We start from the raw sequence: 27,162 nt of genomic DNA, 5'->3' as shown, positions 1-27,162 counted from the left end.
TTTCTATAACTAAAAAACAGAAAAATTGCTAACATTTCTATAAATATTTCTATAACTAAAACACAGAAAAATTTATAACATTTCTATATAACTAACATTTCTAATATTTCTATAACTAAAAAACAGAAAAATTTCTAACATTTCTATAGATATTTCTATAACTAAAAAACAAAAAAAATTCTATAACTAAAATTTATAACTAAAAACTAAAAAACAATGTGTGTGTGTGTGTGTGGACATGGCGGTCGGGGCAGGAGCTCACCGGCGAGGCGCGGCGACGGGGGGCGGCGATGGGGACGGAGACGGGCGGTGACGACGGGGATGGGGACTGGGCGGCGATGACGGGGACGGGGACGGGTCGGGCGGGGACGACGGGGCGGGGCGCGGCGACGGGGACGGGATGGGGATGGCGACGAGGGGCGGAGGCGACGGGGCAGAGGAGAAAGAAGCAGAGGGAGAGATGAGAAACTGAATTTTTTTGAAGTGCTTTCTTATATAGAACACCCCTTTAGTACCAGTTGGAGCCACAAACCGGTACTAAAGGTCTGTTTTGGCCAGGCGAAGCGGCGGGAAGCGCACCCCCTTTAGTACCGGGTGGTGGCACCAACCGGTACTAAAGACACCCCTTTAGTACCGGTTGGTGCCACGACCCGGTACTAAAGGGTGTGCGCTGCCAGGCGAGGGGCGCAGAAGTTTAGTCCCACCTCGCTAGTTGAGGAGCGCCAAGACCAGTTTATAAGCCCCGACGCGGGCACTGCATTGAGCTCCTCTCAAAAGCAGGCCTTCTGGGCCTACCACTCCTACTCTGCCTGTGGGCCTACTGGGTTTGCGGGCCTGCATCCTGGCCCAACTACAGGTTGGGTTTCTAGTCGTATGCATGCCGCTCTGGCCCTGTAGGTGGGCTTTTTATTTTCTTATTTTTTTTGCTTTATTTATTTTTGGTTTATTTATTTTTGAGTTGTTTTTTGCTGTATTTAGAGTTTCTTTGTGCATATTTTTCCTTTAGGTACAAAAAATTACAAACTTTCTGTTAGTGCCGGTAGTTTTCAAATTTGAAGAGTTTAAATTTTGAATTATTTGAAAAAATCAGTAATGCATGAAAGAATTTGTTTGCACATAAAATTTCTTCGCGTTTCAAATGCCAAAACACATAACTACCCTAACTATTACAGAGATTCCCTCCTGGGTGTGAAACACAGAAGAAAGTGATGATAGTGAAGCCGATCACATCCCAGATCTTTGGGTGTGAAACCTTTTCTTCGCGTGTGTCCATTTGCGTCGTAGCCATGGAAAATCTTCATCATTTAACTGGATGCTCGGGTCAATATTCACTGTGAATGGATCAATTTCATCAAACTTTTCATAATCTTCTGACATGTCTGTCTTGTCATCCACTCCCACGATGTTTCTCTTCCCAGAAAGAACTATGTGGCGCTTTGGCTCATCGTATGATGCATTCGCTTCCTTATCTTTTCTTTTTCTCGGCTTGGTAGACATGTCCTTCACATAGAAAACCTATGCCACATCATTGGCTAGGACGAATGGTTCGTCTGCATACGCAAGATTGTTGAGATCCACTGTTGTCATTCCATACTGCGGGTCTTCTGTTACCTCGCCTCGTGTCATATTGACCCATTTGCACCGAAACAAAGGGACCTTCAAACCACGTCCATAGTCAAGTTCCCATATGTCCTATATGTAACCATAATATGTTTCCTTTCCCGTCTTGGTTGTTGCATCAAAGCGGACACCACTGTTTTGGTTGGTTCTCTTCTTATCTTGGGCGATCGTGTAAAATGTATTACCATTTATCTCGTACCCTTTGAAAGTCATTATATTCGAAGATGGTAACTGGGACAGCGAGTACAAGTCATCTTCAATAGAGGCATCATGCATGGTACGTATCTGCAACCAGCCGGCGAAACTCCTGGTTTGTTCATGTGTAATCCAGTCATCAGACCGCTCCGGGTGTTTGGAGCGTAGAAAATTCTTGTGTTCGACCATATACGGAGCCACCAAGGCGGAATTCTGTAGAACTGTGTAGTGTGCTTCAGTGAGAGAATGTCCGTCCATACATATTAGTTGATTCCCTCCTAGCGTGCCTTTTCCATCCAGTCTGCCCTTATGCCGCGATTCAGGAACACCAATTAGCTTAAGGTCAGGAATAAAGTCAATACAAAACTCAATGACCTCCTCATTGTGATGGCGCTTGGAGATGCTTCCTTCTGGCCTAGCACGGTTATGAACATATTTCTTTAAGACTCCCATGAACCTCTCAAAGGGGAACATATTGTGTAGAAATACAGGACCCAAAACGTTAATCTCTTCGCATAGGTGAACTAGGACATGCGTCATGACGTTGAAGAAGGACGGTGGGAACACCAACTCGAAACTGACATGACATTGCACCAAATCATTCTCTAACCTTGGTATGATTTCTGGATCGATTACCTTCTGAGAGATTGCATTGAGGAATGCACATAGCTTCACAATGGCTAATCGAACGTAATCCGGTAGAAGCCCCCTCAATGCAACCGGAAGCAGTTGCGTCATAATCACGTGGCAGTCATGAGACTTTAGGTTCTGGAACTTTTTCTCTGCCATGTTTATTATTCCCTTTATATTCGACGAGAATCCAGATGGTACCTTAATACTGAGCAGGCATTCAAAAAAGATTTCCTTCTCTTCTTTGGTAAGAGCGTAGCTGGCATGACCATGATGTATGCCGTCTTTTCCGTGCTTACGTTTCTGGTCCTCCCGTGCCTCAGATGTATCTTTTGTCTTCCCATACACGCCCAAGAAGCCAAGCATGGTCACGCAAAGATTCTTCGTCACGTGCATCACGTCGATTGCGGAGCGGACCTCTAGGTCTTTCCAATAGGGCAGGTCCCAAAATATAGATTTCTTCTTCCACATGGGTGCGCGTCCGTCAGTGTCATTCGGAACAGGTTGTCCCCCAGGACCATTTCCAAAGACTACCTTCAAATCCTTGACCATATCATGTACATCAGCACCAGTACGGTGGCGAGGCTTCGTCCGGTGATCCGCCTCACCTTTGAAATGCTTGCCTTTCTTTCTTACGGGATGCCTGCTCGGAAGAAATCGACGATGTCCCAGGTACACATTCTTCTTACAATTATTCAAATATATACTGTCGGTATCATCCAAACAGTGCGTGCATGCGCGGTATCCCTTGTTTGTCTGTCCTGAAAGGTTACTGAGAGCAGGCCAATCATTGATGGTCACGAACAGCAACGCCTTTAGGTCAAATTCTTCCCCCATGTGCTCATCCCACGCACGTACACCTGTTCCATTCCACAGTTGTAAGAGTTCTTCAACTAATGGCCTTAGGTACACATCAATGTCGTTGCCGGGTTGCTTAGGGCCTTGGATGAGCACTAGCATCATAATGAACTTCCGCTTCATGCACAACCGAGGAAGGTTATACAAACATAGTGTCACAGGCCAGGTGCTATGGTTGCTGCTCTGCTCCCCAAAAGGATTAATGCCATCTGCGCTTAGACCAAACCATACGTTCCTTGCGTCATCTGCAAACTCCTTCTCGTACTTTCTCTTGATTTTTCTCCACTGCGACCCGTCAACGGGTACTCTCAACTTTCTGTCTTTCTTACGGTCTTCTCTGTACCATCGCATCGCCTTAGCATGCTCTTTGTTTTGGAACAAACGTTTCAACCGTGGTATTATAGGAGCATACCACATCACCTTGGCAGGAATCTTCTTCCTGGGGCGCTCGCCCTCGACATCACCAGGGTCATCGCGGCTGATCTTATAATGCAATGCACCGCATACCATGCAAGCGTTCAAATCCTCGTACTCACCGCGGTAGAGGATGCAGTCATTAGGGCATGCATGTATCTTCTGCATCTCTAACCCTAGAGGGCAGACAACCTTCTTTGGTTCGTACGTACCCTCGGGTAATTCGTTGTCCTTTGGAAGCATATTCTTTATCATTACCAGCAACTTTCCAAATCCCTTATCAGATACACCATTCTCTGCCTTCCATTGCAGCAATTCCAGTGTGGTGCCCAACTTTTTCTTGTTAGCTTCGCAATTCGGGTACAACAATTTCTTGTGATCCTCTAACATGTGCTGCAACTTCTTCTTCTCCAAATCACTTGCGCAGTTTCTCTTTGCATCAGCAATGGCCCGACCTAGATCATCAGCGGGCTCATCTGATGCCTCTTCTTCAGCTTCTTCCCGCATTGCTGGCTCAGCTTCTTCCCCCATTGTTGTATTATCGTATTCAGGGAACCCATGGCCAGGATAGCAGTCGTCGTTCTCTTCTTCTTCATTGTCTTCCATCATAACCCCTCTTTCTCCGTGCTTGGTCCAAACATTATAGTGGGGCATGAAACCGGACTTAAACAGGTGGACGTGAATGGTTCTTGACGTAGAGTAATTGTGATCATTCTTACAGACAGCACATGGACAAGGCATAAAACCATCCACCCGCTTGTTTGCCTCAGCCGCAAGCAGAAAAGTTTGCACGCCATTAATGAACTCGGGAGAGCATCGGTCATCGTACATCCATTGTCGGCTCATCTTCATTACACAACACCGAAAAGACCAAATTAATACAAGTTGATACATATAGTTCATACATAAAGTTCATACAACACTTAAATGCAACAAACAAATAACTCTCTAACTAAAGAATTTAAATGCAACAACAAATGCGATCAAGATCGCAACTAAGGTAACAATTGATCCAACAGCATAATGATACCAAGCCTCACTAGCATGGCATATTTTCTAATCTTTCTAATCTTCAAGCGCATTTTCTCCATCTTGATCTTGTGATCATCGACGACATCGGCAACATGCAACTCCAATTCCATCTTCTCCCCCTCAATTCTTTTCAATTTTTCTTTCAAATACTCGTTTTCTCTTTCAACTAAATTTAACCTCTCGACAATAGGGTCGGTTGGAATTTACGGTTCACAAACCTCCTAGATAAAAATATCTATGTCAACTTGATGGGCATAATAATTTGTCATAAACACGAAATGCAACAACTAGTTTTAAAAGAGAATATACTACATCCGAATCATAACAAGGACGAGGGCCGACGGGGACGGATATCAAAACCATGGCACTATGTATAACAAACAAAATACGGGTAAGATAATTATACGAGTAACTATATATCCAAATCACACAAACATCAATTTGGTAATGTAAAACATTCATGAACAAGAGGCTCACCACAAGGTGGTGCCGGCGACGAGACGGTGCGGGCGATCTACGGTGGTTACGACGGAGATTTAGATGGCACTAAGTAAACCACACCTACATATGCAAACTAAGTGTTATTTTTGACCTCAAATTTCATATAAATCAAATACTAGCACATATATTTCCTCCCAAATTACTAAACTCATGAATTAATCACTATACAAAGCATTGCAAGAGCTAATCTAGCAATGAGAGATGAAAGGACAAAGTTGCTAACCTTTGTGATCATTTGAATGGATGGGGGTCTTCAAATCTTGACAAATTTTGGGCAAAATGTGTGATGAGCTCGAGAGGAAGAGGGGAAGAACAGAGAGGAGAGGGGAAAGGGGAAGAACAGAGCAAGCTCGGGTGGATGAAGGGTTTATGTACTACGACCTCTACCACCGGTTCGTGCCACGAACCGGTACTAAAGGTGCTAGAGGGGCCCCGGACTGACAACATCCTGCCACCACTCACTTTAGTACCGGTCCGTGGCACGAACCGGTGCTAAAGGTTCGCCACGAACAGGTACTAATGAGAGCGGCCGGCTAGCCGTTGGAACCGGCACTAATGCACACATTAGTGCCGGCTCAAAATCAAACCGGCAGTAATGTGCTTGACATTTGACCCTTTTTCTACTAGTGGAGCTAGATGGCAGTTCCTTACCTCCCCTCGTAGTTGAGGGATAAATTTTTGTTTTAGCGTCTTTCAAGTTCTTCATAGTGACCAGCAGATATAAATCCCAAGTGACTCAAAGAATAGAGCTATGCTCCCCGGCAACGGCGCTAGAAAATAGTCTTGATAACCCACAAGTATAGGGGATCGCAACAGTTTTCGAGGGTAGAGTATTCAACCCAAATTTATTGATTCGACACAAGGGGAGCCAAAGAATATTCTCAAGTATTAGCAGTTGAGTTGTCAATTCAACCACACCTGGATAACTTAGTATCTGCAGCAAAGTATTTAGTAGCAAAGTAATATGGAAGTAACGGTAACGATAGAAAAAGTAATATTTTTGGCTTTTGTAATGATTGTAACAGTAACAACGGAAAAGTAAATAAGCGAAGAACAATATGTGAAAAGCTCGTAGGCATTGGATTAGTGATGGAGAATTATGCCGAATGCGGTTCATCATGTAACAGTCATAACATAGGGTGACACAGAACTAGCTCCAATTCATCAATGTAATGTAGGCATGTATTCCGAATATAGTCATACGTGCTTATGGAAAAGAACTTGCATGACATCTTTTGTACTACCCTCCCGTGGCAGCGGGGTCCTAGCGGAAACTAAGGGATATTAAGGCCTCCTTTTAATAGAGTACCGGACCAAAGCATTAACAAATAGTGAATACATGAACTCCTCAAACTATGGTCATCACCGGGAGTGGTCCCGATTATTGTCACTTCGGGGTTGCCGGATCATAACACATAGTACGTGACTATAGACTTGCAAGATAGGATCAAGAACTCACATATATTCATGAAAACATAATAGGTTCAGATCTGAAATCATGGCACTTGGGCCCTAGTGACAAGCATTAAGCGTAGCAAAGTCATAGCAACATCAATCTCAGAACATAGTGGATACTAGGGATCAAACCCTAACAAAACTAACTCGATTACATGATAGATCTCATCCAACCCATCACCGTCCAGCAAGCCTACGATGGAATTACTCACGCACGGCGGTGAGCATCATGAAATTGGTGATGGAGGATGGTTGATGATGACGACGGCGACGGATTCCCCTCTCCGGAGCCCCGAACGGACTCCAGACCAGCCCTCCCGAGAGGTTTTAGGGCTTGGCGGCGGCTCTGTATCGTAAAATGCGATGAATCCCTCTCTCTGATGTTTTCTCCCCGAACACGAATATATGGAGTTGTAGTTGAGGTCGGTGGAGCGTCAGGGGGCCTACGAGGCAGGGGGCGCGCCCCCCACCCTCGTGGACACGTGGAGGCCCCCCTGACGTGGATTCTTCTTCCAGTATTTTTAATATTTTCCAAAAATTAGTTCCGTGGAGTTTTAGGTCATTCCGAGAACTTTTGTTTCTGCACATAAATAACACCATGGAAAGTTTGCTGAAAACAGCGTCAGTCTGGGTTAGTTCCATTCAAATCATGCAAGTTAGAGTCCAAAACAAGGGCAAAAGTGTTTGGAAAAGTAGATATGATGGAGACGTATCATTGTTCTATGTTGACACGAGAAAAAAAATTGAAAGCAATAAGAGGCAATGGATATTGTTTCGTCCCCAAAGGTGGGACGTTCTCTACCGAAAACCATCATGCTTGTTGTGAGAAGCTCCGGTTTGTGAGAAGCATACACCTAAACCTGCCCCAAATGGGACAAAATTTGTACCACGGCATGTTGATGCCACTCCATGATAGCATGCCAAGTTTCATGAATTTCAGACGAGTTTTGGATTTACTAGAATTTAAAAACTAGGCATCTCAATGTTTTGCCGGCAATCAACGGTGCCATGGTGTTTGAAATTCATTCCCATTTCTTGCATGGGACCTAAGCATGCACCCAAGGACAAAGATTTGAGTTTTCAACGAATTTATATGCACTGGAGCATGTGCATGTAGTTCAAATTTGAATTATGCACATAAATGCATTGAAACACTTAATGCATAAAAATGTCCAAATTTTCGGCTTCCGCGGAAATATCTACCTCCCCGCCCCCTCCCCCTTACCAAAAGCCACATTTCCCCTCTTTCCTCCTTCCTTTCCAAGTTGAAACCTTCACTCCTTCCTTGCAGCGCCGCCGCCTCCTCGTCGGCGACCCTCCTTCACGCTCCTCGGCCTTGCCTATCCAGGCAGGTAATCCACACCCGACCCCCATCCTGCTCCTCCTTCCACATCCCACATGCCCCTACCGTCGGCGCGAGCGCGACACCTTCCACCCAAATCACCGACCCCCTCCACCAAATAAGCACCATCCTAAGCCATGGTACACGCAGTATAGCCAGGACCTCGAGGAGCATTTGGCAGCGGAGAAGCAAATCGGGGCCGCACGCGCGGATGAGGTCGCGATGGCTACCATTCGTGCCGACCGCCAGACCTTGAAGGAGCACCTTGCCATTTCCTAGCTACACCGGTTAAGCATGCCCGGTTTACCCGTTGCGTGTGCTTCTCCTGCCATTCCTTCACAAATTCTAGTGAATTCTGCTATCTAATTTTACCATGCAATCTGTTGCTCTAGTGTATATGTTCTATATGTCGTGCAGTGTGGTGCTCACTTATTAACTCTTTTGTTAATTAGTTGTCGTCTTCAGTTAACTGTTTGGTTCAATTCTGCAAATGTGATGTTCAATTCTTCAGGCTGCAATTTTGTATTGTCTTCCATGTGAGAAATAAATCGAATCTATCTTTACAAAATTGTGGGTGCATGCTGTTATTGTATACCATGTGAGGAATAAATTGATTTTGGCTGTAGTAAATACATGAGAAACAAATACAATTGCTACAATTGGCTGTAGTTAACTATTTGGTTAACTCTCTGATCTTCTATTAGGAGTATGATATATTGTGCAATGTGGTGCTCAGTTAATGTTTGGTTCATTTGTTGTGGTGTTTAGTTAACTGCTTGGTTCAATTCTGCAATGCGATGTCCAATTGTCGTGGGTGGAATTTTGTATTGTTGTGCATGTGAGGGGTAAATCGAATTTGGCTGCACTTAATACATGAGAAACATATACAAGTGCTATATTTCCTAGTTCTTAATCATGCTTGGTTTGGATAAATGGGTTTTCCGTGTGGCTTCAATTAATCTGATGAATCTGCAATGTGATTATTTTTCATCAACATATTTTACTGATAGCATGCGAACCCTTACTTAACCTGATGACTAACTACCTTATATGTGTTGCAGGGAAACAATGGGAAGCACGGAGGTTTACAATCGAGGTTAGCACGTGCATGGTCCGTTGTCTAATAGCACATTATTGTGCAATTGCAGGAACCATTCTAAAATTTAGGTTTATAACAATTTGGCCTTGCACATGTAGGTCCTGCTGTCAGAGGTTTTGACCCACTGTTCGACCCTTTTTGCATATGGGGAAATGAGTTGTCCATGAATATCAGTCAGGTCAAGAAACTCAAAAGGATTGTTAGGATAAAGAAATTAGCAACAAAAAACAAGATCTTTGTCTGCACAATGAAGAAGACATCAGTTCACTACAGGATGGTACTAACTATTATACCTTGCCTTTTTTATTCCTTTGCCCCATTTCCAATATAGAGAAGATATTTATGCATATCCTTGTTTTCAGGCCTTTCCAAAGCAGTTCACTAATGATTACCTCTCAAACCACCTATATGGTCAGGAGGCGAGGAAGGTATTCATACAACACCCATGGTTCAATATTGTAGGGTTCCTGAAGAGGATGAAGGACGGATGGTCAATCATCCACAGGCACTGGCTTAAAGTTACAAAGACCTTCAACATCAATGAAGGCTCAATATTCGCCTTCTGCTTCAGCAGTTTTCCAGATGAGATACATCTGTCTATGTACCGTCTATGATGCTAATTTTGAAAGGTTATAGATGTTGCATGTGAAAATGGTCCTGGTGTAGTTGTGTAATGGGGTAGCTGAGTGCTGAAGCTATATGATGTTTTACTCTAATGTATTTCAATTATGAAAATGAAATATATTGTGTGCTTAATATGAACTGTCAATTAGATTAATAAATGGATTATGAATAATCAGATAATTAGCCTGCTAATTGGGTTTTGCTATTGCAAACGGTTGTTGAAAAAATACTGTGGGCGATGACCTCAGGCAACGCACACAGTTTCTAGGAATAAACCGTGTTGGATCAATGAACAATCACACACGACTTTCTCTTGAAAACTGTTTGCGTTAGGCCACCTTGCGCAAACGTTTACCACATGAAAACTCTGTGTGATGGACAGCCTTTGCCACACAGTTTCTTCCACGGACCGTGTGTGATATATTCAATAACGCAAGCGATTTAACGGGAAAAATTGTGTGTGATGTACCTGTGAACGGAAACGTTTTCCTTGGAGCGACTGTGTGGGATGTACATACGAACGGAAATGTTTAGCGGGGACTGACTGTGTGGGATGTACTTGCGACCGGAAACAATTTCGCCGTATAATTGTATTTTTTAGCTCTACTGTACGTATTTCCGTATTTGAGCGCTCGCCGGTCGCACACGACCTCATTTTGCCAAACGTGTGTGCCAGGAGGGCATAACCCCGACGGTTTCTGGGTCGTGTGGGAAGGACCCCCCTATCGCCCACACTCACTTGGCGGCGGTTCCAAATGCCGTCGCGGAAAGGGGTTAAAAACCGTTTGTTTAGGAGCTCGCTGTACTAGTGTAGGTTAATAGGTTAGTCCCAAAAATAGTATAACATAGCATATTAATGTATATAAAACATTCAAAACAGATAATATAATAGCATGGAACAATAAAAAATTATAGATATGTTGGAGATATATGAAGCATCCCCAAGCTTAATTCCTGCCCGTCCTTGAGTAGGTAAATTATAAAAACAGAATTTTTGATGTGGAATGCTACCTAACATATTTATCCATGTAACCTTCGTTATTGTGGCAAGAATATTCAAATCCATAAGATTCAAAGCAAAAGTTTAATATTGACATAAAAAATAATACTTCAAGCATACTAATAAAGCAATCATGTCTTCTCAAAATATCATGGCCAAAGAAAGTTATCCCTACAAAATCATATAGTCTGGCTATGCTCCATCTTCATCACACAAAGTATTTCATCATGCACAAAGTATTTCTCGAGAATTTTCAACTTTCACGCAATACATGGGCATGAGCCATGGATATAGCACTGTAAGTGGAATAGAATATGGTGGTTGTGGAGAACACAAAAAGGAGAAACTCTCACATCAACTAGGCAAATTAATGGGCTATGGAGATGCCCATCAATTGATATTGATGTAAGTGAGTAGGGATTTCCATGGAACGGATGCACTAGATCTATAAGTGTATGAAAGCTCAAAAGAAAACTAGGTGTGCATCCAGCTTGCTTGCTCACGAAGACCTAGGGTATTTTGAGGAAGCCCATCATTGGAATATACAAGCCAAGTTCTATAATGAAAAATTCCCACTAGTATATGAAAGTGACAAAATAGGAGACTCTCTATCATGAAGATCATGGTGCTACTTTGAAGCACAAGTGTGGAAAAAGGATAGTAACATTGTCCATCTCTCTTTTTCTCTCATTTTTTTATTTTCTCTTTTTTTTGTTTGGGCTCTTTGGCCTTTTTTTTATTTTGGGCTCTTTGTCTTCTTTTATTTTTATTTTTCGTCTGGGTCCTCATCCCAACTTGTGAGGGAATCATAGTCTCCATCATCCTTTTCCTCACATAGGACAATGCTCTAATAATGATGATCATCACACTTTTATTTACTTTACAACTCAAGGATTACAACTCGATACTAGAACAAAGATATGACACTATATGAATGCCTCCGGTGGTGTACCGGGATGTGCAATGATCAAGACTGACATGTATAAAAATTATGAACGGTGGCCAAGCCACAAATACTATGCCAACTACATGATCATGCAAAGCAATATGACAATGATGGTGCGTGTCATAATAAAACGGAACGGTGGAAGTTGCATGGCAATATATCTCAGAATGGCTATGGAAATGCCATAATAGGTAGGTATGATGGCTGTTTTGGGGAAGGGTATATGGTGGGTTTAATGCACCGGCGAAAGTAGCGCGGTACTGGAGAGGCTAGCAGTGGTGGAAGGGTGAGAGTGCGTATAATCCATGGACTCAACATTAGTCATAAAGAACTCACATACTTGTTGCAAAATTTATTAGCCATCGAAGCAAAGTACTACACGCATGCTCCTAGGGGTATAGATTGGTAGGAAAATACCATTGCTCATCCCCGACCACCACTCATAAGGAAGACAATCAAGAAATAAATCATGCTCCGACTTCATCACATAACGGTTCACCATACGTGCATGCTACGGGAATCACAAACTTTAACACAAGTATTTCTAACAATCCACAATTACTCACTAGCATGACTCTAATATCACCATCTTTATATCTCAAAACAAATGCAAGGAATCAAACTTCTCATATATTCAATGCTCTTTATGAATTTTTTTATTATATCCCTCTTGGATGCTCATCATATTAGGACTAAATGCATAACATAAGCAAATTACCATGCTGTTTAGAGACTCTCAAAATAATATAAGTGAAACATGAGAGTTCAACAATTTCTTCCAAATAAAACCACCGCCGTGCTCTAAAAAGATTTATGTGAAGCACTAGAGCAACTACCCAGCTCAAAAGATATAAGTGAAGCACATAGGGTATTCTAATAAATTCACGATTAAAGTGTGTCCCTCTAAAAAGGTGTGTATAGCAAGGATGATTGTGGGAAACTTAAAAGCAAAGACTCTAATCATACAAGACGCTCCAAGCAAAACACATATCATGTGGTGAATAAAAATATAGCTTCAAGTAAATTTATCGATGGATTGAAGACGAAAGAGGGGATGCCATCCGGGGCATCCCGAAGCTTAGAATCTTGATTGTCCTTTAATATTACCTTGGGGTGCCTTGGGAATCCCCAAGCTTAGGCTCTTTCCACTCATTATTCCATAGTCCATCAAATCTTTACCAAAAACTTGAAAACCTCACAACACAAAACTCAACACAAAACGCATGAGATCCGTTAGTATAATAAAACAAATCACCACTTAGGTACTGTTTTGAACTCATTCTAAATTTATATTGGTGTTATATCTACTGTATTCCAACTTATCTATGGTTCATACCCTCCAATACTACCCATAGATTCATCAAAATAAGCAAACACCACAATGAAAACAGAATCTGTCAAAAACAGAATACTCTGTAGTAATCTGGAAACTTCATATACTTATGTAACTCCAAAAATTCTGAAAAATTAGGACAGTCTAGGAAATTTGTATATCAATCTTTTATGAAAAATTCAGCTCAAAATCACGCTTCTGTGAATTTCTAAAATTCTGTCAATGAGCGCAAAAGTTTTTGTTTTTCAGCAAGATCAAATCAACTATCACCATAGACCATCCCGTAGGTTTTACTTGGTACTTTATTGAAATAAAAGCTATAAAACATGATTACTACAGTATCATAATCATGTGAATACACAAAAACAGTAGGGGTAAGTATTGGGTTGTCTCCCAAGAAGCGCTTTTCTTTAATGCCTTTTTAGCTAGGCATGAGGATGCAACGATGCTCACATAAAACGTAAGAGTTGAAACATAAAGGGAGCATCATGAAGCATATGACTAGAACATTTAAGTCTAATCCACTTCCTATGCATAGGTATTTTGTGAGAAAACAATTTATGGGAGCAAGAATCAACTAGCATAGGAAGGCAAAACAAGCAAAACTTCAAGATTTTCAACACGTAGAGAGGAAACTTGATATTATTGGGATATGTAGAAGCATATATTCCTCTCTCATAATAATTTTCAGTAGCATCATGAAGGAATTCAACAATATAACTATCACATAAAGCATCCTTCTCATGATTCATAAGCATATAAATATTTTTATTACTCTCCACACATAAGCAAAATTCCTCTCATTCGGAATAGTGGGAGTATAATAAGAAACTCGAATACTATAAATTGTTTCCACAATAAAAGAGTAATGTTCAGAAAAAAGGTAATCATAATTATGACATTTTTATAAATATAATCATGACTACTTTTATAACATAAGTGTCATCACAATAATCATTATAAGTAGCAACTTTGTTCCCATCAAAATCAATTCAAACCTCTTCCAAGATAGTGGAATCATTACTAAATAAAGTCATGACCTCTCCAAATCCACTTTTATCATTATAGTAAGATTCAACACCCTCCAAAATAGTGGGATAATTATTATCTAAAGTTGACACTCTTCCAAACCCACTTTCATAAATATTGCAATAATAATAAATAGGAGGCATGCTATCATCATAATAAATTTGCACATCAAAACTTGGGGAACTAAAAATATCATCTTCATCAAGCATAGTGATGACCCACAAGTACATGGGATCTATCGTAGTCCTTTCGATAATTAAGAGTGTCGAACCCAACGAGGAGCAGAAGGAAATGACAAGCGGTTTTCGGCAAGGTATTCTCTCCAAGCACTGAAATTATCGGTAACAGATAGTTGTATGATGAGATAATTCGTAACGAGTAACAAGTAACAAAAGTAAACAAGGTGCAGCAAGGTGGCCCAATCCTTTTTGTAGCAAAGGACAAGCCTGGACGAACTCTTATATAAAGCAAAGCGCTCCCGAGGACACATGGGGAATTGTTGTCAAGTTAGTTTTCATCATGCTCATCTGATTCACGTTCGTTACTTTGATAATTTGATATGTGCGTGGACCGGTGCTTGGGTGCTGCCCTTCTTTGGACAAGTCCCCCACTTATGATTAACCCCTCTCGCAAGCATCCGCAACTACGAAAGAAGAATTAAGATAATCTAACCATAGCATGAAACATATGGATCCAAATCAGCCCCTTACGAAGCAACACATAAACTAGGGTTTAAGCTTCTGTCACTCTAGCAACCCATCATCTACTTATTACTTCCCAATGCCTTCCCCTAGGCCCAAACAATGGTGAAGTTTCATGTAGTCGACGTTCACATAACACCACTAGAGGAGAGACAACATATATCTCATCAAAATATCGAACGAATACCAAATTCACATGATTACTTATAACAAGACTTCTCCCATGTCCTCAGGAACAAACGTAACTACTCACAAAACATATTCATGTTCATAATCAGAGGAGTATTAATTATCATTAAGGATCTGAACATATGATCTTCACCGAATAAACCAACTAGCATCAACTACAAGGAGTAATCAACACTACTAGCAACCCACAGGTACCAATTTGAGGTTTTGAGACAAATATCGGATACAAGATATGAACTAGGGTTTGAGAGGAGATGGTGCTGGTGAAGATGTTGATGGATATAGACCCCCTCTCGATGAGAGGATCGTTGGTGATGACGATGGCTTCGATTTCCCCCTCCCAGAGGGAAGTTTCCCCAGCAGAACAGCTCGGCCGGAGCCCTAGATTGGTTCTGCCCAAGTTCTGCCTCGAGACGGCAGTGCTTCATCCCGAAAGCTTCCTGCTGATTTTTGCCAGGTCAAAACACACCATATAGCAGAAGATGGGCGTCGGGGGACTGCCAGGTTGCCCACAAGATCGGAGACCGCCCCCTCACCCTTATGGATGGCAGGTGGCCCCCTTTGGTGGTTTCTTCGCCCAATATTTTTTATATATTCCAAAAATATTCTCCGTGAAGTTTCAGGACTTTTGGAGTTATGTAGAATAGGTCTCTAATATTTTCTCCTTTTCCAGTCCAGAATTCCAACTGCCGGCATTCTCCCTCTTCATGTAAACCTTATAAAATAAGAGAGAAAATGCATAAGTATTGTGATATGATGTGTAATAACATCCCATAATGCAATAAATATCAATATAAAAGCATGATGCAAAATGGACGTATCAACTCCCCCAAGCTTACATCTCGCTTGTCCTCAAGAGAAAGCCGATATCGAAAAATATGTCCACATGTTTAGAGATAGAGGTGTCGATAAAATAAAATACGGACATGAGGGCATCATGATCATCTTTAGAACAGCAACATATAGTGTCCTATAATTTCTTATGCTAAAGTAACAATTCATTCTCAAGGTAAAGCGTGAATCAGAAACTTCATTGAAAACTAACAAACTATGATCTAAGTCATTGAAGCAATTGCAATTTATCATAACATCGGAAAGAGTCAATTCAAGAGCTTTTCAGCAAGTCCACATACTCAACTATCATTTAATCTTTCACAATTGCTAACACTCACGCGATACTTATGGGTTCAAAGCTTCAATCCGACACAGAGAAAGATAGGGGCTTATAGTTGGACATGGAGTTATTGTGCGCGAGCTCAAATGAGCTCTTTATCGTGAGCATTGATTTCTGCGTGAGGATCTGTGCCATTTCTTTATACAGGAGGTTGTGGGCTGCCAGGGAAAAAGGAACTGTTCCGAAATACGTTTTTTTAGACAGTCTCGCTAAGCTTTATTTGAATCACTCCAATGTTTACAGGTAAAAATAAAAGATCTCCAGGATGACCAAACCAAACATGGCGGCCAAACCCCAGTGTTAAAGCATGCTTAGCGAGATTGTGAGCCTCGGTATTCGAGCTCCTATACTCGTGAACTATATTACAAGATGAGAACACAACCGAATGTTCTTTGACTTCATGTACTATTGCACCATATTCCACAAAAGAGCCCTGCTTAATTCCGTCCACCACTGTCTTACAGTCCGAGGCCACCTGAATTTTCCTCACATAAAGATCTTCTACCAATGCTAGAGCCTCTCGAATTGCCATAGCTTCTAGTGTTTCTGGGCATGAAATATTCCTGACCGTAATGCATGATGCACCTAGAAAAAATCCTTCAGAATCTCTACTGACCACAGCCACTGAACCATAATGCCCGTCTCTAGATACAACTGCATCAGTGTTGAGCTTTACATGATCCTCCGGCGGTGCTACCCATGATGGTCTCGCTAGCGGGATTCTATTCTGACCACTTGATGGCTTGGCAAGCAGCCCAATGTTCCAATATACGTATGCGCTGCAGGCGGGTAGTGGGCCATAAGTTAACCGGATCGTGGACGGCCATTCGAGTGAGAAGAGGCGAGCCGTGGCCCAAAATCTGCGTGCATGTCTGATCCGTGGCCCGGGACGTTGCCTTTTCCTGTTGGTGAGGTCCGGAGCTCCATGACCGCCATTCTAGTCTGTTCTCCACTTCGGGTGTTGGAGACGGAGTCATCGAGAGAAGATGCGGCGGCGGCGGCGACGACAAGGCATGGAGTTCCTGATGATGCAGCCTATACGTGGGTTCATAAAAATCTTCCCTTTTCTCGTGGTTGACTTCCTGGATTAGCTACGTGGACTGATAGTTTGAAACGAATTTGGTTCGTCATCCATCAGTTCTACTTTTCTGGAGGAGGTAGGCGAGAGTATAGTGCTGCCTCCTGTGGCAGAACATGGTGCGGTGCAGCGGGCACTGGCACATGGGATGGAAAGGCAGCGAAGCAGCTAGTGCTAGGGGCGGGTGTGGTGGATCAGTCAGCGGCGGTGGGGGATTTCATGGTGGCAGAGCAAGATGAGGGGGAGCAGCGCAGACGCTCAAATCTGGGCGGCTGGCGCAGCGGCGGCAGACAGGAGAGAGAGAGCTCGCCCGCGGCTTCAGAGCTGTCAACTGGGAAGATGAACCCCCGGGCTCTTGGATGGAACAAAAGGTCAGTGGTTGAGTCAATCATGCAGATAAATTGGAGCAGTAAGAACCTGGAATAGATGTGCTGAAGTAGTGTGTTCATTGTGGCCATGACAATACTTGTATGCTTAGGTAGCAAAAGATTTCTTGTTACATCAAATAATCTACTAGGACTTTAAGACAAATGATTCCATGGATTATAACAACTACAGAATTAGATGCACTTGCTGTAGGTAGAATGATGCTTGCGAACCAGTGAATTACAAGGATCTAGTTAGTATTCCCTCTGTAAAGAAATGTAAGAGCGTTTGGATCACTACTTTAGTGATCTAAACGCTCTTATATTTATTTACGGAGGGAGTATGAACTATGCTTGCTGAACCTTTCTAAGCGAAATAATGGAATGGAACTTTTTAAAGAAATGTTTCCCTGGATTAGAACCACTACAGAATTAGATGCACTTGCTCCAAGTAGAATGATGCTTGCAAACCACTGAATTAGATGGATGTAGTTAGTATGAGTGATGCTTTCTTAACCTTTGTAAGGTAAATAATGGACTGGAAGTTTTTAAAGAAATGATTCCATGGATTAGAACAACTACAGAATTAGATGCACTTGTTGTAGGTAAAATGATGCTTGCGAACCACTGGATTACATGGATCTAGTTAGTACTCCCTCTGTAAAGAAATATAAGAGTGTTTAGATCAATAAAGTAGTGATCTAAAAGCTCTTATATTTCTATACGGATGGAGTATGAATTATGCTTGTTGAACCTTTGTAAGCTAAATAATGGACTAGAACTTTTTAAAGAAATGATTCCCTGTAGTAGAACCACTATAGAATTAGATGCACTTGCTCCGAGTAAAATGATGCTTCCAAACCAGTGAATTACGTGGACGTAGTTAGTATGAATGATGCTTGCTGAACCTTTGTAACATAAATAATGCACTTGAAGTTTTTGAAGAAATGATTCTCTGGATTAGAACCACTACAGAATTAGATGAACTTGCTCCAAGTAAAATGATGCCTGCAAACCAGTGAATTACATGGATCTAGTTAATATGAATGATGCTTGCTGAAACTGCAGAAATTAGATGCTTGACTTCCTCTATAAGTAAAATGATGCTGGCAAGCAAGTGAATTACATGCATATAGATAGTGTGAATGATGTTTGCGGAACCTTTGTAAGCTAAAATCATAGTTGCCTGTTTTCGCAAAGGCTACATATTGGAGCTGCAGCACCTAGCAGAGCACCTTGCCCAAACAACGTTAGTGCATTTGAGAAGGCTGTCGGGAGTTTGGCTGAGAACCCAGATGAGAGTGTGATTACCCCAGTTATTGGCACTACATTTGACTCAGTGGGTAAGGCGTACAACTTCTACAATTTGTACTTGTGGGAGAAAGGCAGCCGACTGAATGTCAAGAGGACAAAATGCATGCCATAAATAGTGTGTGGGTGCTCGTGAGTACAATTTTTTGCTAGTGGTACTGCTTCAGCAATCCCAGTTTATTTGATCAGGTTGCGAAGTTGGTAAAAAAAATTGCTAATCATTTGGCAGGGGAAAGCTGGTGTCGAGAACACAAGGTCTTGCCGACGCGAATGCCGATGTGAAAATTGCTACTAAGAGCAGAAGAGAATGGGTGGTATATCGCGGAGCATAGAGACACACACAACCATTCGCTTTCACCTAATTTTGGTGAAACAATCCACTGGCCTTCATGCAAACACATAGATGTTTACACCAGGGATCTTGTGAAGCAGTTAAGGCAGAACAATGTCAACCTTGCAGAGGTGTACAACATCATAGGAGGTTTCGTTGGGTTGATGGAAAATGTTCCATTCACGAAGAGGTCTCTGCGTAATTTGTGTGGCAAGACAAATAGGGACCAGGCAGATGAAGAGGATGTAAACAAGACGATGGATGTGTTTGCGGAGATTGGAGCTAAAGATCCGCACTTCACATACAGGGTTCAAGCTGACAGTGAGGGTAGGGTCAAGAATCTGATGTGGGCAACTGGTAGCAGCAGGCTGCAGTACAACTTCATTGGCGATGTCATAACATTCGACACAACTTACAGGACGAACTTGTATGACATGCCTTTCGGCCTTTTTGTTGGCGTGAACAATCACTTTCAAAGTGTGATTTTGGCTAGTATTCTTGCTCGCGATGATACCCAAGAGAGTTTGGAGTGGGTCTTTTCAGAATTCCCAAGAATGATGGGTGGTTCTCCACCCATGACCATACTTAAAGGTATTTTTCTCTGATTGGAAAATTTGACAATCCTTCGTCTGACATATAGATGATCTATATTTTGTGATGGTTGTTTACCTGATCGTTCGACTGTTTTGTAGACCAAAACCGTGCCAGGGAGCTTGCTATCAGTAAGATTATGCCCGGGACAACACACAGATGGTGCAAATGGCACATTTTGAAGAAGGCAAAGGAGGCGTTGGATCCTCTGTATACAAAGAAAAGTGACTTGTGGTGGCTAGCATACGTGTTTACCAAAATAAAGAGATGCCTGAACTAATCGGGAGAGATAATCTTAGTACAAAAAATCATAGATAAAACATGATTGCCCACATAATGGGCTAACAAAAAAGATTAACATAGATCACATCGTTGGATTAGTATACACAAAAGAGTACACTACTACATTGGCACACTCATTGCCACGGTTACAGACCATTCCTGATTACAAGCTGCGATTACGAAAATTAACTAGTACACCACACTGGGGGGCTATCCCCTATTACAAACCATACCGCACACGGAACTAGTTGCTGCACTGCACGAAGATTAAGAAAATCATGCCTAGTACAATTGGTTCCGGCCAACAGCAGCGTTGTGCGGTTGCTGTCAACGGAGCAGCATTGCGGTGCGGTGCTGGGAGGGCTCGCCTGCTGCATGTGCGGCTACAGCGCGTGCATGAGCTGCTTGGATTTCCCCTGGATGCTGGCCGGGCTCGCTTGCTGTGTGTGCGGCTGGAGGCGTGCATGAGCTGCCGTCGACGAACTGGCGCTGGCGGTTGGATCTATGCTGAAGGACACCGGATGGGTGTGCAGCTACAGAGCGTTGCGGCATGTATGGCTGGGTCAAACCAAGGCGACTAAGCTCCGGGAGGTAGGTCTCCGTCGAGTGATTTCATCCTGAGATTAAATGGTAAGCATTCGATTTTTCTTAGCAAGGAGTACTTACATGTTTTCTAACGCAGTTGTAGAAGCATTCTCCAGCTCGGGAGACGAAGGTGACCACCTTATCGCCACAAGGTGGACAAGGGATCAACGGGGGCACCTCGTTGGGCTGCGAGAAAGAGGAGGAGGCTGCCCTTATTTCTGATCTGGTTCTCCTCGGGGAAGATGAAGAGGACAAGGGAAGGAGGAGAGCAGAGGTAGCAGAAGAATCTTGGAGTGGAAGGATGCAGGGATTAAAATAATGGGAGCGGTGGGAGTGAGACGAGGGACGACGTCCGTTTGCTGGGAGGCGGCTGAGCCGTGGCCTACTACACAACGTTCCATCTGAGTCGTGGCCGCTAGGATGACCGCCGTTACATTTACTGCGGTAGTTGGGTGGGCCAGATACTGCGAAAACGCAGCGCATACTGCAACAAATACAGAGTGAAATACTAGCACTGGTGCGAATCTTGGCGTTACACAACGGCTGAGATAAAGGGCACATCTGAGCCCGAGCTCAGAATAGCACTTTCATTTATAGTTTCGCCTCCCAACCTTTTACCTCAAGGGTAATGTCAACAATAATACTTTATGGTGCTTGCCAAAAGAAAAAGTATAAAAAGGGAAGGTGAAGATCACCATGACTCTTGTATAAGGGTAGAAGATAAAAATAACAGATAGGCCGTTCGCAGAGGGAAGCAGAGGTTGTCATGCGCTTTTATGGTTGGATGCACAAAATCTTAATGCAAAAGAACGTCACTTTATATTGCTGCTTGTGCTAAAGAACTTTATTATGCAGTCTGTCGCTTTTATTTCTTCCATATCACAAGTTCGTATAATGCTTATTTTCTTCACACTAATAGATCATACATATTTAGAGAGCAATTTTTATTGCTTGCACCAATGACAACTTACTTGAAGGATCTTACTCAATCCATAGGTAGGTATGGTGGACTCTCATGGCAAAACTGGTTTAAGGAATGTTTGGAAGCACAAGTAGTATCTCTACTTGGCGCAAAGAATTTGGCTAGCATGAGGGGGAAAGGCAAGCTCAACATGTTGGATGATCCACGACAATATAACTTCTATTCGGATATAAGAAAACATAACCCATTATGTTGTCTTCCTTGTCCAACATCATCTTTTTAGCATGTCATATTTTAATGAGTTCTCACAATTACAAAATATGTCAAAGATAGCATATTTATATGTGAAGCCTCTCTTTCTTTATTACTTCCTATTAATTGCAACAACGATCAAAACTATGTTTGTCAACTCTCAACAACTTTTATTCATCATACTCTTTATATGTGAAGTCATTACTCGCCATAAGATCAATATATGATCTTTTTATTTATTTTTATTCTTTATTTTATTTAATTCCCTCAAGATCATAGCAAAATAGCAAAACCCTCAAATCAAAACTACTCTTTGTTATATATAACTCAAGGACTCAATTACATAGATAGAGATCGAAACAAAACTCAAAGCTAGATCATACTAAAACTTTATTCTGCTAGATCAAGATATAACCAAAAGGATCAAACTAAGAAAAATGATAAAGATAGAGGTGTGATGGTGATATGATACCGGGGCACCTCCCCCAAGCTTGGCACTTGCCAAGGGGAGTGCCCATACCCATGTATTTATGTCTCTTTCTTCGGAGGTGGTGATGATGGAGTTGTTGATGTAGTAGGCTTGTCATCCATCTTCCAAGGCATAGGCTCACCATCATAGAAAGATGAATGAGTCTCCGAGATCCTCAAATTTGCAGCCAAAATCGTCCTCTTAAATCCGTATTCATACTCACAGTTTTGGTTTTGTAGGTCATAGATCTGGGCTTGGAGATGCTCGATTTTCTCATGAAGCTTGAAGATGGCCTCCCAAATGTTCTTGTCATCCAGCTTGTGATTGTTGGTGAACTCCGCGATCATCATGTGATTGGCGATGAGTCCATGTCCCACCATCCCTTGGCACTTGAAAACGTGCTGCTCCATTGCTTCGAGTCTTGTCTCCATGCTTCCGGTCTTCTTCGCCCCCTCAACATCGCGCATGTGCAGCACCCCCTCATGCATCTCAATGGTTTGAGGGTGTTGCAGCACATCCGCGAGGTAAGGGTTGATGACCTTCTCAAAAAACTTGTCCTTGGGGCGCTTGGAGACGTCATGGTGATCGAGATCTGTCGAAACAACAGCTCAAAACAAAAACAGGAGATATTGTCGTGGTACGGTGGTCAAAACCTCCGGGAGATTATATAATGAATTTTTAACGACCAAAAGAAGTATTGTCCAAGAAAACGGAGTCAGGAGGGCACATGAGGTGGCCACAAGGTAGGGGGAGCGCCCAGGGGGTAGGGCGCGCCCTCCACCCTTATGGTCTCCTCGTGTCTCTTTCGGACAACTTTTAATTTTCCTATTTTTTTAAATATTCCAAAACAGAGAAAATTTGCCATTGGAAACGTCTTGGAGTCGGTTTACTTACCGTACCACATACCTATTCCTTTTCGGAGTCTGAAACATTCTAGAAAGTGTCCCTTATGTACTCCTCCGGTGTTACGGTGTCAATTATATTGGTCTCAACATTTATGGGAGTACCAGAGATATAATGTTTGATTGTTTGAACGTTCACCACCTTCAAATTTGTGCCTTTGGCGTTGTTGATTTTTATGGCACCGGAACGATATACCTCCTCAATGATGTAAGCACCTTCCCATTTAGAGAGAAGCTTTCCTACAAAAAAACTTAAACAAGAGTTGTATAACAAAACATGATCACCTATGTTAAACTCACGGTTTTGTATCCTCTTGTCATGCCATCTTTTAACTTTTTCTTTAAACAACTTGGCATTCTCATAGGCTTGGGTTCTCCATTCATCAAGCGAGCTAATGTCAAATAACCTCTTCTCACTGGAAAGTTTGAAATCATAATTGAGCTCTTTAATAGCCCAATATGCCTTATGTTCTAGTTCGAGAGGTAAGTGACATGCTTTTCCATAAACCATTTTATAAGGAGACATACCCATAGGGTTCTTATAAGCAGTTCTATAAGCCCATAATGCATCATCAAGTTTCTTAGACCAATTCTTTCTAGATCTATTAACAGTCTTTTGCAAAATCAATTTAATCTCTCTATTTCTCAATTCTACTTGACCACTAAACCGAGGATGACATGGAGATGCAATTCTCTGGTTGACATCATATTTAGCAAGCATTTTACGGAAAGCACCATGAATAAAATGTGAACCACCATCAGTCATTAAATATCTAGGGACTCCAAACCTCGGAAAAAAACTTCTTTAAGCATCTTAATAGAAGTGTTATGATCAGCACTACTAGTTGGAATAACTTCTACCCACTTAGTAACGTAATCAACAGCAACAAAAATATTTGTATAACCATTAGAGGAAGGAAAAGGTCCCATATAATCAAAGCCCCAAACATCAAATGGTTCAATAACAAGTGAATAATTCATAGGCATTTCCTGACGTCTACTAATATTGCCAATTCTTTTGCATTCATCATAAGACAAGACAAACTTACGGGCATCCTTGAAGAGAGTAGGCCAATAAAAACCGCATTGCAATACCTTGTGCGCATTTCTATCTCCAGCGTGGTGTCCTCCATAAGACTCGGAGTGGCACTTGCACAAGGTATGTCCCTGTTCATGCTCAGGTACACAACGTCTAATAACACCATCTACTCCTTTATAAAGGTGTGGGTCATCCCAAAAGTAATGTCTTAAATCATAGAAAAACTTTTTCTTTTGCTGCTATGTGAAACTAGGTGGTATAAATTTAGCAAAAATGTAATGAGCATAATCAGCATACCATGGAGTATTATGAGAAGCATTTATGATAGCTAATTGTTCCTCAGGAAAGCTATCATCAATAGGCAGTGGGTCATCAAGAACATTTTCTAACCTACACAAGTTGTCAGCAACGGGGTTCTCAACTCCCTTTCTATCAATAATATGCAAATCAAATTCTTGTAACAAGAGAACCCATCTAATAAGTCTAGGTTTACATTCTTTCTTTTCCATAAGATATTTAATAGCAGCATGATCAGTGTGAATAGTTGCTTTGGAATTAATAGCAGCATGATCAGTGTGAACAGACACTTTGGAATCAACAATATGAGATCTGAACTTATCACAAGCAAATACAACTGCTAAAAATTCTTTTTCAGTACTAGCATAATTTCTTTGGGCACTGTCTAGAGTTTTACTAGCATAATGAATAACATTCAATTTCATATCAACTCTTTGCCCTAGAATAGCACCAACAACATAATCACTAGCATCGCACATAATTTCAAAGGGTAAATTCCAATCAGGTGGCTAAACAATAGGTGCAGAAATCAAGGCTTTCTTAAGTATTTCAAATGCTTCTACACAATCATCATCAAAAACAAAAGGAACATCTTTTTGCAAGAGATTAGTGAGAGGCCTAGAAATTTTAGAGAAGTCTTTAATAAACCTCCAATAGAAACTAGCATGACCAAGAAAGCTTCTTATACCTTTGATATCTTTAGGACACGGCATCTTTTCAATAGCATCTACTTTAGCTTTATCAACTTCAATACCTCTTTCAGAAATTTTATGCCCCAATACAATACCTTCATTAACCATAAAGTGGCACTTCTCCCAATTCAAGACAAGATTAGTTTCTTCACATCTCTGCAAAACTCGATCATGGTTGCTTAAGCAATCATCAAAATAAGTTCCGTAAACGGAGAAATCATCCATGAAAACCTCAACAATCTTTTCACAAAAATCAGAGAATATAGCAGTCATACATCTTTGAAAGGTAGTAGGTGCATTGCATAAACCAAAAGGCATACGTCTATTAGCAAAGGTACCAAAAGGGCAAGTAAAAGTGGTCTTCTCCTGATCATCTTTTGACAGAGGTATTTGAGAAAAACCAGAATAACCATCTAGAAAGCAAAAATGTGTATGTTTGGATAGTCTTTCTAGCATTTGGTCAATAAAAGGTAGAGGGTATTGATCTTTTCTAGTAGCTTTATTCAATTTGCGAAAATCAATTACCATTCTATAACCTGTAACAATTCTTTGTGGAATTAATTCATTCTTATCATTAGGAACAACAGTAATACCTCCCTTCTTAGGGACACAATGAACATGACTTTCCCATCTACTATCAGCAATAGGATAAATTTTACCTGCCTCCAGAAGCTTTAGTATTTCATTTCTTACCACTTCTTCCATCTTAGGATTTAACCGTCGTTGGTGATCAACAACTGGTTTAGCATCATTGAAGGAGTCCTGGATTATGGGGTCCCCGGGCATCCGGGCTATGTGACATGGGCCGAACTGATGGGCCGTGAAGATACAAGATAGAAGGCCTTCCCCCGTGTCCGGATGGGACTCTCCTTTGCGTGGATGGCAAGCTTGGCGTCCGGATGTGTAGTTTCCTTTCTCTGTAAACCGACTCTGTACAACCCTAGGACCCTCCGGTGTCTATATAAACCGGAGGGTTTAGTCCGTAGAGGCTATCACAAATCATATAGGCTAGACATCTAGGGTTTAGCCATTATGATCTCGAGGTAGATGAACTCTTGTAACCCCTATACTCATCAAAGTCAATCAAGCAGGAAGTAGGGTATTACCTCCATTAAGAGGGCCCGAACCTGGGTAAACATCGTGCCCCCTTTGTCTCATGTTACCTTCGATCCTCAGACGCATAGTTCGGGACCCCCTACCCGAGATCGGCCGGTTTTGACACCGACATTGGTGCTTTCATTGAGAGTTTCACTGTGGCGTCAACAGAAGGTTCGATGGCTCGTTCGATCATCTACAACGATGCCGTTTCATGGGAAACTTTTCTCCCCGGTCAATTTTTTGTGTTCGGCGGCTTCGTGCTGCATGCCAACTCGATTGGCCACCTTGAACAAGATCGACAGATACGCCCCTGGTCATCAGATCAATTTTGGAAATCTGAATTATGTCGCTGATACCCGAGGAGACTTGATCTTCGAAGGGTTCGCGGCCCCGACCACTGCTCTGGCCTTAGATCCGGAGCAAACTACCAGGTCCAAAGATGGGAGTTTAGAGGCCACCCAACTCTCTGCAATTATGAAGCTCCCTACCGGAGATCCGGAGGGGGCTGCGTTATCGGCAAGCCCGGAGTCAAATGGGGCTCCCCTGTCATTGGAAAGCCGGACTCACCCCCGGATACCAGCTTTGAACCCTCGAGGTCCATGTCACGTGAGCATGTCCAGGAGGCTCCTGCCCTGCCTAGCTCCACGAACTCTCGCTTCCCCATCCAAACCTTGTTCTTAAATGAGGCTTTGGATCTAATGTGATCCCTCGTCATTACAGAAGAATCACCTCCGAACTATGCCCAACCTGGACTAGGGGCTGAAAGCGGGGAATTTTACGTCTCACCCACCACCCACTTCATAGCC

The sequence above is a fragment of the Triticum aestivum genome, chromosome 4D, assembly GCF_018294505.1.
Source record: "Triticum aestivum cultivar Chinese Spring chromosome 4D, IWGSC CS RefSeq v2.1, whole genome shotgun sequence".
Lineage (NCBI taxonomy): Eukaryota > Viridiplantae > Streptophyta > Magnoliopsida > Poales > Poaceae > Triticum > Triticum aestivum.
This window is presented reverse-complemented; position numbering follows the sequence as displayed.